This window comes from Plutella xylostella, chromosome 18 (assembly GCF_932276165.1).
Source record: "Plutella xylostella chromosome 18, ilPluXylo3.1, whole genome shotgun sequence".
Lineage (NCBI taxonomy): Eukaryota > Metazoa > Arthropoda > Insecta > Lepidoptera > Plutellidae > Plutella > Plutella xylostella.
In genome coordinates this window covers 541,626-558,917 of record NC_063998.1, presented here as the reverse complement: position 1 = coordinate 558,917, position 17,292 = coordinate 541,626, and the positions used below count along the sequence as shown (strand labels likewise).

The window sequence follows — 17,292 nt, the reverse complement described above, 5'->3', positions numbered from 1 at the left end:
TACTTTTATAATTTCCAAATATTATTTACATAAACTATGTGACAGGAAATTTATCAAAAGTTCAATTGAACCTGCACCGTATTTGTGCGCGTGCAGTGTAATCAGAGTGCACCCTCCGAAAGTTAAAAAGTTTAATCAGTGTCATCAAGTTATTGTATGTTACTTTATTAATGTTTCTACTCTGTTATTCATATTGTTTTTTTATGTTTTTTATTGATAAACAAATGGAAATTTATGTTATTGTTAGTAGTAAGTATACCCACTTAGGTAAATAGTAAAAGAGCGGAATAAAACCAATAAGTACTCGTAAGATTGAAGTAACACGAATTTCTCGCGTCTGGTGGCAAGATCCTGCTAAATGTAAATCCTTTTCCTATCTACCTCATTTTGTCTATGTACCTATGTAGTTACTGGAAAGGCTTTAGGCATCCAGGTAGCACCTAAGTCGCTGATAAAAAGAGTAAAAAATAGCGAAATTGAAGTGACGGTGGGCTGGCAAAATCTGCCGAAAAACTTATCACGTTGGGTTTCTCGAAATCACACCAGGCCCTGTAGCACGGGGCGCTAATAAGACGTGACAAAAGTTCTCCGTCGCGCTCGCTCTTGAGGCTGCGCGAAGTGAGTGAGCGTGATGCAAAACTTTTGTCACGTCTTAAATGCGCCCCATACTAGACCTTCTGGAACAGATAAATATAGCGTTGGACGCCCTACAGCCCACTGGAGTAATACCCTTACAGATACCTACGTATGTGGTAGTGGCTGGATGAGGAAGGCCTAAGACATCTTATTGTGGCGCTACTTGGGAGAGATCTATGTACAGCATTGAATGATAACGGGCTGATAATGACGACGATGCTCAAAATTTATGCATAGGTAAGCACTTATTTTATAAGTAAATAGGTATGTACTGCAAGTGTATGAAAATGAAAAATGAAAAAAAATTTATTTAGCCAAAATATTTACATAGGTTATCTTAATAAATGTTATGGATATAAAACAGTTATAAATTATTTGGACCAGATTAAAAAAACTATGGTAGCTGGGGTTCTCACACTAGGCTAAGCCTGTGCCGTGAGTGACCAGTAGGCAGACTGTAACATTAGAGAACAGGTGGCTTGTTGTCAACATTTTGAGTAAGATTAGGGTGAAAGTAGTATATTTGGTTAGCATTTAAGATACAAATCATATGGTAGAAAATTAAAAGTAAGTAAAAACAAAACTAAAATAACTTAAATAACTAAGTAAAATAAAATTTAAATTTATATATTGATACTAAATGTGTATATTATGTATATTGATACTAAATAAATTGTTTTTGCTACCTTCTTGTATTTCTAAGATTGAGTATTGAGTATTTCACAGAATAAGCATTGATTCATAATTCAATAAATGACCATCATTGTGGAACGGTCAATATTGGTATTCCGGAGATAGGATCCGATGTTTTATTACCTTGGGCACGTTGACATTGTCAACTACCAACTGCAATTCTCATTATTTCGATCATTTTATAAGCGAGAACCTGTTATTATTCTGAGCATAGAGTATAAGCTTTGGCCTTCTACATCGCAAGTACGGATTCGATATGACAAATATGTTTTTACCTTTGAAAGTAAAAATGGGTAGTCATAAGTTAGATAAGAGATAAAAGAGATAAAAGAAAGTTTATTTCGAGTTAATCTTAATACTAACATGCTAAAAATCTATTGACTTAAACAATAACAATAGTCACATAGGTACATAGTTAAAAGAACAAAAAAATATAAACTCGAAAATGGACGTGGACTCAGCATAAGGCTACTCAAATATTATAAATATAAGAATAGCGCTGATTTTCAGCCACGCCCATGCCACAATTTAAAATTACAAGTAAAAAAAAGAAAACAATATTAACTACTTAACATTAATTTGTTTCAAACATAGCCGAGCATGTTACATATTATAATTACACTATATCCTTATTTTTACTTTATTTTTCATAAGTGGTAGTTAGTTTCATCTAAGTAACTGGTAGGTACATACTAATTCTAAATCCAATAATGTACACACAATTAACGCAATTCTACTACATTAGTATTACATGCATTATCTTCTAATATTTTCGGTGTCTTTTTGGATCATAAGCAAGAGTAATTTGTATTTTTTCTTAAAAGATTGTATTGATACAATATTGTTTCGTAATGGCGGTGGCAAATTGTTCCATATTTTGGCACTTTTACACTTAAAGCATCTACGAGAATTTTCCAACTTACATCCTGGTACAAACATTAAATTATTATGTTTTGATCTGGTGTTAACATAATGCGCATCACTTCTAAAACTAAATTTGTCAAACAAATACTCTGCTAGATGACATGTGTCTGTGTATCTACGTAACTCTGAAGTGATTTGGCACGTAGCTGATTAAAATTATTAGTGTTAGCACAATGAGTTACATTTGTCATGTCTCATCAAAATCGATTCAGATGGTTAAATTTATGTGCTGTATGGTTTAAAACATTCAGTTAGGTTGTATCGTGGGGACGAAGGACTTAATGAGAAAATCATTTTATTACTCCAATACCAATTATTGAACAGCGAATTTTCGTATCAGCTTAATGCAGATTTGATTCGAGGACTGACCCAAATATTAAATATTACATTTTAATATTTAAACACGAATAATATTGATTTGCACGTGACCTCAACGCCAGCAGACTCAGCCAGGCTTAACGGATGAAATGTGCTTTAATTATAAACTGGACAATAACTGGCCACAATTATGTGTCCTGAATTATTTATGTAACTTGTACTGAACAATTATACTGATTAATGCCCAGTTTCTCACGTGAGAAACAAGTTATGCACAATTTCAGTACGGAATGCATCATTGTGTTGTGATGGCCTAAATTGACTCTGACCAAGACATAAGTTAACTTAAGTAAGATTTACAAAAATGAGAAACTAGACATACGAGCCTAGTTCAAAATGTCAGGTTTAAAGGTATTATTTACCTAAATAAGAGAAGTGGGAGAAGGGGCTTATGCTGTCATTATCTAAAGACGGTGACCGCAATATTTAAAAAACAGGCACTAATCCTACTGATAAATTTTTAAAGAAGATATTTAACAAAAAGAACAGCCAAAAGACAAAGATAAAGCAACATTCAAGCTCTTTTTCGTATTTACGAACTAAACTTAAAATATATCCAAAATTAGAACGCAGAAAAACATAAAAGGAAGTCTATTGTCACCGAGACCACACAAATGGCCGACTTCCCAAATGACCCCGAATGTTAAAGCTTTATTAATTGAACGGCCGCTGGAAATGTGCGGGCGTTTTGAATGAAATGGGGAAAAAAGACGAGGAAAGGCAACATATTGGGACTCCGGCCGGTACAAAGGCGAGGTTTTTTTTTAAAAATTGAAGCGATTAGCGGAGCGGAAAATTACGGCAAAGGTCCTGCGCCGTCACACACAGACGTCGCGTCGTGCGGCCACGGACACGGCGGGCGGGGCGGACACAGCGGATCAAAATACTCATAAACCTAAAAGATTAGCTTAATGACGCCATCTGCAATATTGAAGAAAATGGAATCTGATCTGGTCTGGCGGCCTGTGTCCAAGTATGCGCCTAGCCTAAATTTAATAGAGAAAATGTTGTATTTATAAGATAAATTCATTGCCACGAGTATTTATTTGACGCACCACTGTTTCCGAAACTGCCGCGAAGCACAAAATGTGACTCGCCCACCGCAATGTTTCGTCTGAGTTTCCAAGTATTCAAGTAGGTATTTCAAGTTTTCTTTATAGTTATATAGAAAAAAAAACTATTATATCATTCGCAGCCACTGACGGATTCATTGGTTGTGGAGCTCATATTTTTTAATGTGTAGCTTTTCTAAACTTTATTTATATGCCTCTGATATCTGGGGGCACGGCAGTGCCCCCACCAAGTCGAGCTTGGTATTATCGCTGGGATTTCCGGATTTTCACAAAAGATTTAGATTTAGAAGTATATATAAAAGTCAGATCTCCTGTCTCTCTGTTTCGTGGCAGTTGCTCCCAACATGTTTATCCTTCAAGGTTTCTTTGTGGACTCTTCGGGAATCCGACAACAGTGGAACATTGCATCATCCTGATTGGGGTAAGCGGTGGAAAATAGGCATTTTATTTATATTGGAAATTTTATGGGAAAATTCTTTCAATCTGGTAATAAAAACGCCAAAGTTATTTTTGGATAAAGCTATATCCTGAGTGGGCAGGACAATGGTTATTGAAATTCTGATGAAAAAGGCTTGCACTTAATAATTGGTATCTGTTATTATTTTTTAATAATAAAGCTGCTGTATTCATTATAAATCATTGCTTCATTACAAAAGTAACAAACAATACATATACCTATCTGACTATCACTGATTTAAGCAGAATGTACGGCTGGATACCTGTAGTTACAGTCCTATCCTGTTAGAAGAAAACAAATTTGGGTCTCTATCTGTCGATTTGTCTGTAGGTGGCGCTCCTAATTAAACTAAAGCTAAATTGAATTACGCGGACGGGTCCGATATATCCGTGGCAAACTGTACTTAATCACTTTTCAGATAATTATTGAGTAAGCAAAGCCGTGAGATTAGTAATAAAACTACCTCCTAGGTATTGCGCGTTGTTGAGACAAGATTCAACGTTCGTAACTTTAAACTCGGATTTCTTCAGGCTTCTTTCGTCGGCCATTTTGAATTGAACCAAATTCCAAACAGCCATCGTTGATCCGCCGCCTAATGGAGCCGCGATGATTAATGCCCGCGAAGACATTATTTTAATGAGGATAAATAGCATCTTTGAGCGTCTCAGTAATAGCTTTCTTAATTATCCGGGCCGACCCAGTCTCACCACCATTGTAGGGCAATGGCCACTTCACAAGGTATTTTTCCTAATTGGCAAGTCAAAAGTTGCCGAAATTGGCATATTACAGGATCAATGTTAACTAGAAAGGGGGAGTGTAATGTAATGAGCTATCCGTGTTTTGAATCGCAAATGGGCGTTTAACACGATATTGGGTTTCGTAACGCATTTGAAAGTTTCTACGGTATTAAGAATGGGTACCTGACACCTTGAGTTAACCACGTTCAGCTTGCAAGTCATTTACAACTGTTGAAATATAATTGGCAATCATCATCAGTCTTTCTTTTATCACCCTCACTACATTTAAGCCTCCTACATAAGAAAATGAGTACACTAATTTGCGGGCAATGAAAAAGTTCCAGTGAAAATAGCACCAAACTACTCCTAAACAGAAAAGGTTAACGACGCCGTCTGAAACATTGAACTACATTTCGCAACAGAATAACAACCATAAAAAAAATGTTCTTATTAAAAAAAATAGCATATTGGTGTTGGCATTTTGAAAGTGAAACTTTTTCTTTGCTCGCGAGTGTAGAAGTATTACATCATAAAATTTTCATAAGAAACCCATCGTGTTTAAATTCTCTTTACGATGCTGAAGGTAGAGCCTGGCCAGCTCATCTGCATCAGCAAATGCGATTGATTTTTAATTTTCAGTTACAGAGGCCGCGTTGTACGTACATTTGAGAAGGGACGGAAAAACCGGTATAAATCCCCGATAAGCCGGCAGTCCGTTGTATGGAATGATGGTTTTGATTTACATAATCGGTTTTAAGCCGCCATACTCGAGATTTTGCTCGTTACGTGCTGATGGACTTTGGGGGGCGATGCTGGCACTCTTTCATTATACATAAGTAGGTATTTTATTAATTTTAGTTTTTTATTTTAAAACTTTATAGTATGCATACACATAGATTGATGCCATGAAACAAGACACAGAGTAGTTATTGACTAAGTCGGTATAAAAGCGCGGACTTATCGCCTAAACGCGATTTATAATTTCTTCTAGCCAGCCTGTTGGCTGAAAGACGTTATAAACTAAATTTTATTGAAATTTATCATTACATCATGATCATTCAGCACAGGTACCATACGTGTAAAGGGCTCTCCTAAGTAGCGTATGACACTGTGGCCTCGGGCATCCGTTCGTTCACGGCCGGTATATAAAATCGATGACATTGTTCCTAGGAGAGATCTCCAAGTTTCTGATTTTTCCATCTTCTTCTTAGCATGTAACCAGCTATTCCTACCAGTTAAATGAGTTTTTAAATGCCGATAGTCATCGTATATGTTTTTAATGCTATACGGAAAAATATAGGTACATTTTCCAATAATATAATAATCTAATGATTCAAGCCGTATTGACGAATAGGGTATGTCATCGTTATGAATGTATTAGCCCAGGATGCGCTGTGTCAGATCCAGTCAACACGACACGAGGCTCTTTCACTCCATCATACATGATGCATGTAACTGAGTTGCGCCGAACCTGCTAGACTCATCACCAGAATAGCCCCCCGGTCCACAGCAAAAAATCGTATATTGGAAAGTTCGTTTGTAATGGATATTCGTTTGCTGCGACCTTTTATACGGATTATTTTTCAAAAGGCGGGTTCAAGGGGATTATTACTTTTTTTTACAGATACGAAACTAACTGAAAAGCAAACTGAAACGGGTTTTTCGGGAGCACTGGAAGAGGACGCTACACTTTGTACTCAGGTAGTCGGGAAAAGTTGATAAATTATTCAGGAAGGATTTTTCTATTCTACGATCCTATATTAGTAAAAGGTGTATACCTATCTACTTAATATCCACGTGGAAGTCAGAAAGCTTATAGGTATCATCTTCGATGATATTTTGTTTGTTGACATTAATAAATTACGACTCTCGAGTAATGAAAAAGTTGCAGTGACAGTGTTTAATACAATTAAGCGGAACTGTACTTATAACTACAAATTTAACGCTTGTGAAGCCGCCGGCAAAGGTTAGTTGTTTAATGAAGGGCATTTAAACTTATTTTGATTTGACTCAGTAAAAGCTTCAGCTACCAAGAAGTACGCATTAGGTACATAGCATAGTTTTAAATAGTTGAAAATTTCATTCCAAAAACCCCAAGTCTTCAGAAATCCGTTGAAACGAGCATTATTTTTCGATAAACCGCCAGCGCTCTTTTATCTGTCAGATAAGCCCACATAGGACAGTGAAATCTCTAAGAAAATTACTAAGAAATGGGAAAGGAGTCCGCATAGGAAACCTTTTCGATTGAAAACTCTTTGTAGAAAGAATAGAACGATTAACGTGTGAGCGAGCGCCGGCGACGCGGCGGCGGCCGGGGAACCAGCGAGTGGCGGGAGTAGCCCAAAGAGTACTATTTGAGTAGCCTGCGGAGTGTGGACCTATAACGAATTTGTTTTGATAAAGACTTTCGGATTCAAATGGTATTGAATTTGGCACTAATTACTTCGTAAATGTTATTTCGTTTTGACTTCGCGATAATGCCCCTCCGGTACCTTCATCGATCTCACCCAAACATAATTTCAATACTGACGTACGTATCGATAAATGTCCTAAGTAGGTAATTATAATGTATGAACCCAGGACTTACATACGATATGTATGTTTCACGACTGTTATCACCGAAGGGGTAGTCGGAGATGACCTCGTTTGCTTTACGCTGTAAATTTGTACACACATGATACGTTGCATAAGATTCTAGATTAGTAATATTAGTATAGAAGATTTCCTCACAATGCTTTTCGTCACCGCAAGAGTACGAGGTAGTTTGAGTAACTAGGTGGAGGTAGCTGGTAAGTATAAAAGCAGACGATCTACTTATACTCCCCAACACTCGCTCGCGTCATGGCCGCACGCTCGACACAGAATTTCCGCTTTGAGCAACTGTTATTAGTTTTGAATTACATTTCATGTGGTAGATTGTCTCGGGAGGCGCGATCCGGTTTCCTCCTCGTTCGTCGTCCGCAAGCAACTTTACCACTCCCTGTTTTATGACTTCTCTGATCAAGAGCGAGTTTTATGACTTCTCTGGACAAGAGTGCGTTTCCTGTTGGTGAGATGGGTAACTAAAATTATGAGATATTGTGTAGATACTGTCGAGCGGTGATCAAGCTCACCTCACCTTACATGCATCCTCTTTTACTGCTATTATCTTATAATAATTTTAAAAGTAATAGGATAAAATATTATTAATTATTTATCCCAAAAAAAAGTTACGTGTAAACAGGCGAAGTTAATGCTGAGGCGTTTTTTTCCAGTTCCTAAACAAACCTAATCTAAAACAAATGTTTCACTTTAAACAAATATCTTCCCTTACCACGTTAGGCTTGTTGACCAGTTTACTAACAAAACACCATTCGATCTTATAAACAACATACCATTCATTATAATAATAAACATAAGTTCAAAATACGATGAACAGACAAAACACAAATCCATACAATAAAATTATCAAACCATTTACAAGTTTGACGGCGTGAAAATTTCATGACGAACATGTTAACAGTATTGGGAGTGAAAATATACGTTGTGCGCTTTCACTAGGGCTGAATCTGTGCACTGTGCAGGCACCCTGTATATCGATATGATCTAACTACTTACAATTACAACACCTTTATCCAAAGTTTTGGAATACAATGATGATAGGTATATATCAGTAAGTTGTTAGGAAATCCGTAAAAATGATATTGTATAAGTAAATCAAACTTTCGCGATCTTATACTTAATATTTTTTAACTAAATGAGTCAATAATGAATGTTAGAGGATTTAAAAAATAATACATACTTGTGTTGTGTTAAAAAACAAATAGTATCGATAAACTATATATCGACGGTGAGCAGCAGCATTATGAATAATAGTATAGACTGAAACACGTGCCAACAGTGGGATTAAATATTCACGAATCACCAGCCTTCGAATAATACATCAAATTACATACTATACCAAGGACAAGCTTGCTACATTCGGTATTATTCTACCAGCGAATCACGAAGACGCGACTGTAACGACCAATTTACTTACAAAATGCAATCCAGCAAGCAACACGGATACCCAAAAGTTATACTCTAAATTCAATTTGTAGCTCAAAACAAATGAGCATCTTCCTTGTACAGGAATCTTTTACTTGCTATCCTTTATTCTTCTTTTGGAGCGTAAAATTATGAGCCTTTTTCATGCAGATAAATATTTAGTAAGTAGGTATATTGATAGGATACATACAATTTTCTTTTGGAGTTTGTGAATATGTTGCGGCTTTACAAAAAATTCGTGAGTTTGAAAAATGTACCTGATGTATGCGTCTGTTTATCTCTATGCTGTATCCATTATATCTAATGCGGGAAAAAGCTTTCTGGCGGTTTCAATTTCAACATGCACTACACATAGGTAGTATAGGTACACAGGCCAGTCATTTTAAAATATACATATTCGCATCGCAGCGGATTATATTTCCAATACTGGCTCGGCGCTACAGCGGTAATCCGTCTGGCCGGTCCACCTCTGTGTAATCGCAAATGAAACCTGAAAAAAATAATAAACTACAAAGTCCTGGCAGCCAGTTGCTCAAAGAGGTTTGAGACGAAATCTCCTTATTCTGGTAAGAGGCTTAGAGGGGGTAAGTCTTTGACAATCGAACAAGGAGGCGGCATGGCCCCAGTTCGAAATCGCTGATTTTGAATTTAAATTTAGTCCCCAAGACGCGATGCGATGTGAATTAATTTCCGTAGCTACGGAGTTGCTAATCTTTTCCGGTTAGGTAATCCGGAAATGCACATGTTTTAAAGAATTAAATTAAAACTGGGAACGTTGTTACTCAGTTGCGAAATGAACAGCAAGTTACTTATTTGAGTAAATATGCCTAAGCCTGAACTTATTATGTCCTGCTTATTAACTTAACATTTTCGCTAAACGGCAGTAAAGTTAAGCGTCCAACTATGGGTATTGTACCTACACATCGCATCAAACTGATTGTCATAAATGTACGGAGAAACGGCGTCGGCATTGCCGATGAAGTGAACGCATTTGTATAAATTTCTATACAAAGAATACTGAATGTGATGCGTCCGTTGCGAAAGATGCCTAAACGGGGACGCTTACCACAATCGTAATTTCATGCAGTATTTTAATCCGAAAACGGAAATGAAGGAAGTAGTCCGAACCATAACTAAATTAACAAGTTGATAAGTACGGGACAGACAAGTGAAACACGACACTGCTATAGACGCACTGGCGATCTTTATTCATGGTCACACACACATGCGTGGCGCAGCACGCATACAACCTTATCATATACATATCATCCCTCCACCAATATTACAGGAAGTATAGTAAATACTTTCAAGTTAACTTACATACGAGAACAACTAACTAACTAGAAAAACCTCCTATAATTTACTTTAGGAATGTCCCTAAGGTTCATTCTTGTTTGGTGAGACTGCGGAGAGTTGTGTGACCGGGTGTAACTCTGCTGGTCGTCAGTGGGAGTAGTGTCGGGCTGCGCGGCGTCGCCGGGCGGCGCGCTCGTGGCCGGGCCGGGCGCGGGCGCGCTGCGGGCCGGGCTGGCCGGCGGTGTCTCGGCGCTGCGGGCCGGGCTGGCCGGTGTCTCGTCGCCGCGGGCCGGGCTGGCCGGTGACTCGGGGGTGGCGGCCACTGTCTCATCAGGCTGCTCTCCGCTTCCTTCCTCTCCCCTCCTGTTTCCGACATTCTCTAAGTCAAGTATCTCATGGTTATGACCCTCTGGATTTCCTTTGAATATAATGATCTGATTTTTATGTCTTTTCACCTCACTTCCGGTCTCAGAGTCTTTAATTATAAACAAAATATTTCCAATTTTTCTAACTATAGTTCCTTTTTTCCAACAAAATTTTTGATTGGTTGAATACACCTTATATAAAACTTTATCATTTACTACTAAGTCTTTTCTTACAATACCTCCATAATGTCTAGCCTGTAAGCACTGGGTGTCGAGCACCTTGTGAGTGAGCGCGGAGGGCGGTGACGATGGCGATGGCTGCGGCGGCGGCGCCAGCAGGTCGAGGCGCGACCGGAGCGGCCGGCCCAGCATGAGGCTCGCGGGGCTCTGGCCCGTGGTCGAATGAACGGAGTTACGGTAGTCGAATAAGTACTTAAGTAGCCTATCATTCACATTACCTGTACTACTACCTAACTGCAGTGCACACTTTATCCCTTTCTTGACAATTTTAACACTGCTTTCCGCCTGACCATTACTTGCGGGGTGATAAGCCGGCGACGTGATATGACGAATACCATTAAGCCTACAGAACGTAGCAAACTGTTCTGAAGTAAACGAAGTTGCATTATCCGTAACGATGGTGGTTGGCACCCCGAACCTAGACATGTACTCATTCATTTTGCTTATCAACATTGCCGATGTAATGTTATTTTTCATATTAATGCACTCCACCCACTTTGAAAATGCGTCAACAATAACTAGGTACATATCACCGTATATTGGCCCCAAGAAATCAAGATGAATTCTACTGAGTGGTCCGTCTGGGTATGGCCACGACACCAGCGGTGACCGAGGTGGGGTCGCGCGCAGACTCAGACAAACCCTGCAACTATTACTCATCCTTTCAATGGCCGCATCTATTCCCGGGAACCAAAACTTTGACCTTGCCTCGGCTTTCGACTTAACTATACCTAAGTGCGAGCCATGCAACTCATTAAGTACTCTTTGCTGCAACGACGAAGGAATAACAACTTTATGACCTCGGAGTAAGCAACCATTTTCAATAGCCAATTGTAACCTACATAAAAAATATGGTTTCATATCGCTGTTATTTACTTTCGGCGGCCACCCGTTAAGCACAAATTGCATAACCTTTTTTAATAAGCTGTCGTTTTGCGTTTCTACGGCCAGCTGATCGCGGGTAATCGGTAACGAGCCATCTACCACGAAGTTCACATACGCGGCGGTGTCCGCGCGACTGGGAGCCTTACTGTCGGTGACCGCCCGAGATAAGAAGTCCGCGCAGTTGTCTGCACTTCGAACGTATTCAATAGTGTAATTGTAGGACGACAAAAACAATGCGTATCGTTGCAGCCTGTTGGCGGACACTTCCGGCACTCCGTGTCGCGAACCGAATATGGATACCAACGGCTTGTGATCGGTACGGAGAATAAAAGGTTCGGCTCTGGCGTATAAATACTGATGGAACTTGCGTACGCCAAATATGATGGCCGTAGCCTCTTTCTGAATCTGGGAGTAATTTTTCTCCGCTGAATTCAATGTCCGCGAAGCATAAGAAATCGGCCTTTCATACCCATCTGTACTAATTTGTGACAAAATAGCACCTAACCCTTTCGGTGACGCGTCCACCGTTAATATTATTTTCGCGTTTGGGTCAAAATGAGCCAACACGTTTTCTGAAGCAAGTTTAGCTTTGATTTCGTTAAACGCCTTGTCCTGTTCCTGATGACCACGACCATTTTACTTCTTTTTTAAGTAGGTCATATAATGGCGCTAATATAGCGGAAGTATTGGGCACGAAACAACGGTAATAGTTTACCAAACCAATAAAAGACTGTAACTCATTTACATTGGTTGGTTTCGGTGCATTCGCAATAGCTTCAACCTTATCTTTAGATTTTTTTATGCCGTTCTTACTTATTACGTGACCTAGATAAGTTATTTCGTCCCGGAAAAACTCACACTTGTCCGGTCGAAGAGTTAACCCAGCATCTTGGAACCTGAGTAACACTGTTTCTAACCGTTTCATGTGCTCGGCTCTGTCCTTGCCGGTGATAAGAATGTCATCTAAGAAGCATAGGACCCCATCAATACCTAAAATACTTTCTAATGCTCTTTGGAAAATAGCCGGAGCAGATGCGAGTCCAAAAATAAGACGTTTGTATTTAAATAGACCTCTATGAGTGTTGATAGACGTGATATTATTATCGTCTGTAATTTGAAATTGCGCATAAGCGGAAGACATATCCAGCTTGGAGAACTGTTCCCCGCCGTGCAGGTTCATGAACAGCTCCTGCACCGTGGGCAGCGGGTACTTGTCGATGAACAGCTGCTGGTTGAGGGTGCGCGAGTAGTCGGCGCACAGCCGCACCTCGCCGTCGCGCTTCAGCACGGGCACCACGGGGGACGCGTACTCCGACTGCTCCATCGGCGCTATCACGTCTAATGATAACAATCTATTTATCTCCTTATCAATTTTTTGTTTCAGAGCAAACGCTACGGGCCTCGCTTTCATGAATATTGGTTTTGCATTGTCTTTTAATCTAAGTTTAACTTTATATTTATTAAAACAGCCGAGTTTATCAAAAAACACGTCCGGAAACCGAGCAATTAACTGGTTTAACTCTAAATCTTCATTAGTGTCGGAGTGGCAAAAGTTAATAGTCGGAGTAAGCTCCAATTGGAATTTACAAATGAAGTCTCGCCCGAGTAGCGGCGAGCCGCCCTGCACTATGACGTAAACATCGAGATATTCATTTTTCCCCAAGTACTCAACGAATACTGAGCAACTTACCATCATCATCATCATCGCCCTCGCACGTTTCCTCCGTTCCTACAAAGTTTACGTATTTGCACATCCGGCGTAAATGACCTTTGGCCTTGCACTTTGTACACTTAAATGAAGCGAACCGGCACTCGCTTGCCTTATGGCTACGTCGCCCACACACGGTGCACTGCTCCTTGCCGGGGCCGGCGGCGCCGCGCGGCTCCCGCTGCTGCATCTTGAACACGGAGTCCCCGGAGGAGGAGCCGCGGGCGCCGGGCGCCGTGCTGGCGGCGGCCGCGCGCGCGCACCGCACGCTCTCCGCCACGTCCACGGCCTTCGCCAGCGTCAGCTCGCTGATCTCCATGGCGAACAGCTTCTCCCTCTCCGGTCCTGACTGCAGCCCCATCACGAACTTGTCTCGCAACGCCTCTTCCAACTCCTTGAAGTTGCAGTGTGCTGCGAGTCCCCTGAGCCGCGCGGCCCACTGCGCGTGCGACTCGCCCGCCTGCTGCGCTGCCGATTAGAAGTAGTGGCGTTCTGCAAACCCGCACCGCTTCGGCGTGAAATGCACGTCTAATACCTTGACGATATCCTCGAACGGTGCTGTGACGAGGTCTTTCGGCAGCACGAGGTTGTTTGCCAACTGGTACGTGCTGTCGCTGAGTGCGCTGATCAGTATGGCGCGACTCTTCGCGCCCGTCTTGTCTGTCTGTTCTTCCACACCATTGGCAATCAGCCACTGGTCGAACTTGCTTTTGAAAGTAGCCCAATCCTGCACGTGGTGGTCGAATGTAGAAATTGGTCCAAGAATAAAATTCGCCATTTTTATTCTGAAGACGCGGGTAGTTTTTAATCCTCGGTGCCACTGATAAGTACGGGACAGACAAGTGAAACACGACACTGCTATAGACGCACTGGCGATCTTTATTCATGGTCACACACACATGCGTGGCGCAGCACGCATACAACCTTATCATATACATATCACAAGTGATATAGCAAAAGAATCCCCAACAACTTTGAAAGTTTTCCTTAGATCTTCGATTCAACTGGGGTTGCTATTCATTTATTTGGTTTTGTTCTAGTTAGGTACTTAAATAAAGAAAAAAAAATCCTCATTTATAAAATAAACATCAAAAAGTTAGGATAAGTATCTGTTGTTACTTTTATCAAATCACATCTACACTTTGTCTCGGAAGCTCGTTCTTAATTCCGACCATGATAGGATCGGGCTCTTTATAAAAAAGTCTCTGTTTTTTTATTAAACTTTTTTGTACGATTTATATAAGAACAAAAACACAAACAGTTCTATCTTACTCTGATACCGAAAGGTTAAAAAGCAGTCAAAATTATTTGTTTTGAAGTCAAGCTTTTTAGAACCTTTACGCTGAAACAGAAAAGCACTGAATACGTTTTTATTGTTAGTTTCTGCTGATGTGAAGCATACGCCGATATAATGATATTGCAAAATTCGTATATTAAGGTGAATGTGGTGAACTTTCTTACCAAATCTGGCTCTAAAACTCGGTACTCGTAGGGAAAAAAATATAGAAATATACATTTTCAAGAATTAGAAAGACTGAAAAAACGGAAAAGTTGCAGAATAAAGGTGCAAATTGGCGGTTTTAAACGTAAGGAAACCAGAAGTGCCCATGCGACAGATCGTCCGCCGCCGAATGGCGCCTTTATGTCGGTTGGATGCAGATTGGTATTGATAGCGTCCGTGGATGTTTGCGCATACAGTATTTAGTTTAGGAGCGGCGGGCAGCGGGTATTGAGGACGCAGCGACCAATTACCCAGGGAGCAAGATGTATTGTGTGTGTTGTGTATCTGTACCTACCCAATTTACGTTTCCTGGAATCTAACAGAAATAAGTGTGTTTTGTGTAACGGGTGGTTTCGGGTGAATATCCAAAATATTTATTCAAGATTCGGATTTCTGAAATTTCAAAACCTTTAAGGGCCAGCTAGACGTGCGAATAACTACGCGTACTTATGGCTCGACGACCTTTTTTGCCCGTTCGTCACCTTAAATTCCCTTACTTTACAAACAAAAAAGTTAGTTGAGCTTTAGGTAGGTACGCGACTTACTTACGTTTATCTAGCCCTTTAGGACCACAGAAAACAACTAATAGTTATGGTTAAATCTACTTGACAGATGTAATTGTAATCAACATATTTCGTAACCCAATGGATCACGCTGAATCTAGCATTAGTCCAGCCGCCATCTCTATATCTTTGTTTGCTTAGCTTAGCCATGCTAGTACCCCAGTCCCCGAGAAGGAAGGCTGCGAAGAGTGTCAGGTCACATCCTGCCGGCCATCATGCAAATGAGAATCTAATTTCCCCGGGGCAGCCTGCGCCGCGCGTATATTGTTTATCAAGCTGGCGACAGAATTAAAAAGTTTTTTTACGACAAATAGTTTGTGTCGCGCGGTCATTGGATTTGCATGGAAATGTGTTGCTTGTTAGGGAATGAGGTTTGTCGCGAGTTCGTCTTATTGGTTGCCGAGTTGCAATGTTGCGGTTTTTATTTTAAACCTGTTTGCACGTAATATTTTGAAAATAAAGGTAAGGTAAGTACTTGTATTGTTTTTCACAGTATGGGAAGATATGGTGAAATCAGAGCAACAGATAGGTACTCAATACGAAATAATTTTCTACAGGGTGTTGTAAAAATCATCATGGGGTCATTCTGAACAACTTTTGTTCTACGAGTTTTGGAAATTCGCGAACAAAAATATTCGTTCTCCATAGTAAAAAGTCACGTGATCAACAAAGTTTCTATGGTTTTATTTTTATTTTTTCAACACCCTGCATTTACTTACTTACTTGTATTATACGTAAAAAAATATCGCTTTTAGTTTTTTCCTGAAAGACAGAGCTTTTATAAAAATAGACATAAACTTGAATCGCGAATGTTTTCACGATCAATGAAATCGTCAGTCAAATTAAAATGCATTCAAATTGCCGCATCCTTTCACCTGTAAGGACGCAAGTTATACAAAAAATTGTAAACCCGATGGTAAAATAACCTTCTTCTTCTTAGGCTTTTCCTTGTTTAGGGTCGGCTTTGTGCGTCATGTCACGCCATTTTACCCTATCCTCTGACATATCCTCATTCACTCCACACTCGATCTCTCATACACTCACGGGCAATGAAATGGTTCCACTGAGAAAAACACCAAATTACTTCTAAAAAGGCTAGCTTAAAGACGACTTCTGCAACATTGAAGTACTTTTAACAGAGCATCAGGATATAACCAACTAAAAATGGTGATATTTTTTTCAAATTTTGAATTAAATGTTTGAAGAAATTGGGGTTGTTTGATATAGGCTTTTTGTAAGTGGAACTTTTTCATCGCCCGTGAGTGTATTTTCGTTCATACAATCAAACCACGTCTTTCTTGGTCTCCCATAGTTAAATAACCTTATCCTCGTATTAAACTATAATATGACAAATGCCGCGTCTTCCGTCGCAGTGATTTATTCGTTTAATTAGAGGCGCGCGTCGGAACAAATGAGACGCGGATAATCTACTAGCGAGCACCCACCTGGAGCGCCGCTTCTAGTGCTTTCTTATGTCTTTATGTTCATTGGCCTGTAGTCTACCAGTATCTATTCAAAACAGGAAGCCACTGAATACTATAATATACTACACTCCCGGGCAATGAAATAGTTCCACTCACAAAATGCCGACACCAAACAACCTAAATTTTTTCAAACATTTAATTTAAAATTTGAACAAAATATTATCGTTTTTAGTGGGTTATATTCTGATGCTCTGTTAAATGTACTTCAATGTTTCAGAAGGCGTCATTAAGCTAGCATATTCCGTTTAGGAGTAATTTGGTGCTTTTCTCAGTGGAACCTTTTCTTTGCCCGTGAGTGTATATGGAAAAAACATGTAAGTTTCTCT

At 39.9% G+C, this 17,292-nt stretch overlaps 1 pseudogene; it reads right to left on the bottom strand.

Moving 5' to 3' along the window:
• Positions 1-10,716: 10,716 nt before the first annotated feature.
• On the bottom strand, positions 10,717-14,354 carry LOC125489888 (annotated as a pseudogene).
• Positions 14,355-17,292: the final 2,938 nt, after the last annotated feature.